Genomic DNA, 4,183 nt, shown 5'->3' on the forward strand with positions numbered 1-4,183 from the left:
ATCCAGGAGTGGAATTGCTGGGTCATGTGGTAGTTCTATTTGTAGGTCTTTGAGGACTCTCCATATAATTCTCCATAGTGGCTGGACTGATTTAAATTCCCACCAACAGTTTATGAGTGTCCCCCTTTCACCACATCTTCTCCAGCACTTATTACTATTCGTTTTGTGGAAGACTCAGCTACTTTTAACATTCTGGACTTTTTCTCTAAATATGTAAGTGAAATATGAAATCTGTGGGGACAACTATTTATCGAATAATTCATTAATTTGTACTAAACCCACTGGTGTGTAAAATAGTTGAACCTGAATTTTTTGCCTTTTAGTTGGGAAATTTAATCTTGACATTCAATGTTATTTTTAATATGTGAGGATTTATTTCTGTCCTTTCACTACTCTTTTTATCTCTAATTCTTTTGTATTCTCTTACTTCTATTTATATCCCTTTAGTTTTCCTGGTATAGTATTTCCTGAAGTTTGTTTTAGTTTCAGTGAATTTGTTCAGTATTTGTTTGTCTGGGAATGATTTTATTTCTCCTTCCCACTTGAGGAATAATCTTATGAGGTATAGTACGCTTGGTAGAAATAGTTTTTCTTTCAGAGTTTAAAAAATGTCTTCCTATTCTTTCCTTGACTGCCTTGTTTCAGTTAAGAGGTCCAATGTTGGGGACCAGTAGATGACATAAAGGTTTTGTTGCTGGACTCTCATATATTTGACTGCGATTTAGGTCTCTGACCTGGTGACTTAAACATCATGCCATGCCACCTGTGTGTGTGCGTCCAAGATCCCAAGAAAATGGAGAAGGAATTGTGGGAAGGCCATTTCCTCTGGGGGGTAATTTCTCACTTTCTGTCTCTCTGCCTTTCTCTGTCTGTCTGGCAAGTGCACATGTCCTATAGCAAAAATCTCTTTCAAAAATAAATAAATAAATAAATAAGAGAGAGGTCCGATGTTAGTCTAATTGGGTAGCTTTTGTATATAACCTAGCATTTCTCTTCTTTCATTTTTAAAATATTGTCTTTGTCTTTGATTTTTACCAATTTGGCGCTATTATTCCTTGGAGATGATCTTACATCTATTTGTTGTCCTTTGTATTGACTGAATTTGAAAGTCTGTATGCCTCTAAATTTGAGAGTTTTCAGCTACTATATCATGAAAGATTTTCTATGTCTTAACCTGATTCTTCATATTCTAGGGTACATGTGATGTGACTTTTTCTTCATTTAATGGTGTCTGGGATTTCCTCCATGTAGTCCTAATTTTACATGGTTATTATTCTGTTCTATTTAGTAGCATATACTAATTTTGAGGTCATTTTTTCAAGGTCAGTGATTCTACATTTTCCATGGTCTAATCTGTTGTTGATACCATCAAGGGAGTTTTTGATTTCTTGCCTCATATTCTTTACCTTCAGAAGTTCTGTTTTGGGACCAGCAGTTAGCATAATGACTATGTTGCTGAACTCCCATGTAGTAGACCACGGTTTGATTCCTGGAACTGGTGGCTTAAAAATTATGCCAGGCACATGTGTGTGTGTGCCCAAGATTCCAACATGAGAATGGAGGAGAAGGGATTATGGCGTGGCCATCCGCTTGGGGGGGTGATTTCTCACTTTCTGTCTCTCTGTTTCTGCCTGTCTTTCTGACAAGCGCATGCACCCTATAGCAAAAACCTCTCCAAAAAGGAAAAAAAAAAAAAAACATAAAAAAGAAGTTCTGTCTTATTCTCTTTCAGGGTGTCAGTCTTTTTATAGAGTTCATCCTTCAAGTCATGAAAGGATTTTTCTTTTGTGTGTGTGTGTGTGTGTGTGTGTGTGTGTCTGCTATTGATCTGATTAAAGAGAGAAGAGCGAAAAAAGTCAATGCTGGAAAGACTGTGCTTAACAAGCCAAAGAAACCCGACATGCCAAATATGCTAGAGATCCTTAAAGATATGAACAGTGTTAAACTTTGGTCAGTGAAGAGGTCAGAACAAGATGTAAAGCCCAAGCCAGTGAATACTACTGACCTTGCTGCCCTCATAGCAGAGGCTCTGAAAAAGAGATTCGCATATCGGTATCAAATTGATAACCATGGTGAAGTTGAAAAAGGAATTCCAAAGTTTGGATCAGAGGCCACCTCTGAGACAGGGTTGTTTGGACGACACATGCTAAAGTCTACAGGAAAAATGAAGGCTTTAATTGAAAATGTTTCAAACTCCTAATACACAGTGACTAAGTGAAGAAAGACTATCCTGGTTCAGCTGTTGGTTTGTGAGGGCTAAGTTTGACTAGTAGAAATCAACACCATTTAGTAAATATCTGATGTTTGTATTCAGTGGTTTCCTTTTTAATCTGATTGGAGGATTAAGCAATAACAAAGGCATTCTGTTTGGTTTTGCTTTTATGAGGTGGTCCATTCTTGAGTTCTCCATAACATATGTATTCTGACCTGTTTTTAATGGGTAGCCCAAGAGTAAGGTTTCCAGGCTTGAAAACAGTTTTATGGACTTGAGGACATAGAAAGGACACTTGTTGATGTTACTGTGTATTTTTAATTCTTAACACTAATTTATCTGTACAAATGTCTTATATGCATACATTTGGATATAAAACAGTCAATGTAAAAATTAGTGATGAGTTACAGCAACTAGGATACTGTTATCTTTGTTTTCAGTGATCATTTGCTATTTGATGACAGAACAGCTGGTATAACCTAAGTTGTTGGAGTGAAATAAGAGGTTGGAATATATTAAGGTTGGAATCTCCTTGCCTTGAACAGAATTTGTCTGAGATCCTCTCTCACACTTTTCTGGAGCTGGGGTTTGAGTAGGAATCAGAAGATAATCACTGCTGCAATTCTTTGTTTCCCATTAAGGGGAAGTTGAAGACCAGGATAGCTGCTTTCACCTCACTGCCATCCAATACTGAGGAAGAAAATGGGGCATGTTCAGGTAGTGATCCTAACTGAAATATAAGAATACAACATGTCTTTTGTTTTAATAATGACATCATAAAGATGACTTGTTGGTAAGTTAATATTTCTGGAAATGTCCATATAATGGAGTTTAAACTTTTTTAATATTGGCCAAAATATTAACTGTATAGTGAAACATTATTGAATAGGCAAATGAATTGTGCATACATTGTTTATCATTCGTCAGAATGTTGTTACATTGAAGTATATTATGTATTATAAATCTTAGGTATTAGTAGAAATTGGAGAACTGCCTTTGTCACCTAGGGCTTCTAAGGACTTGCTACAAATGAACATGATTTTTGATTTCTGATAAGCTTAGTTATAGTTAATGCCAGAAAATCCTACCATGAGTAAATATTTGGACTGATTAAACCTAATATAAGAAAGTTATACTTCCAGGGATGATTAAGAAATCGGAGTAATAGATAGTCACTTTAAGTTATTGAAAGTGTGTGCATTGTTCTAAATATTAATAAAAACTATTTGGAATAATTTACATGGTTTGGTTATTCAGCCTAAATTTGAACTGTGGATTATTTTATGTATGCTGTGGTAAATTGTTTCTAATTGTTTTATATGGTTTAGAAATTCTGTCCTTAAATAAATGCAGAAAATTTGCCTGATATATACATTTTTTGACCTTTTAAGACATTTATATTTGTATCAGTATTGAATTCTGGCCTGTGGTCCAATATGAGGAAGTTATCAAACTTCTACCTTAAAAAAAATGGACTTCCTGTAGAAACAGTCTACATTTCTGCAGAGAAAAAATAGAAATTTATTTAGAATTTTGGGATATTCCTTTGTTATCATTGTCTATTTTTATCTTTTTCTATGAACTATAGTACACAGTAGTAAATTAAATTTCTGTGAGATTCCACTCTTTATATTGTAAGTGTATAACAAAAATTTCAGTTAAATGACAAGCATGCATTTTGATTACTATCATTATTAGTCTTACAAGTCCTTTCTCTTCATAAACATTTATATAATACCTGATCTGATGTGGCAGGCATATTATAGATAGGCCAAGATATAAAAGTACACTGTGGCTTGAAGAAAAGAACTGGTGCTGTTACTGTGAAGGATTGATTGATATTCTTTCTTTCTGAGGCTGATTTGATTTTATTTTTAACTCATGTTTACATTGTCCTTTACCTTACATGAGGTAAAATTAAAAAATACTATTTTACTGTTGATTTCCACTAGTTTACCCTTAGGTTGATTT

Source organism: Tupaia chinensis, unplaced genomic scaffold, assembly GCF_000334495.1.
Source record: "Tupaia chinensis unplaced genomic scaffold, TupChi_1.0 Scaffold143667_1, whole genome shotgun sequence".
In the NCBI taxonomy this organism is placed as follows: Eukaryota; Metazoa; Chordata; class Mammalia; order Scandentia; family Tupaiidae; genus Tupaia; species Tupaia belangeri.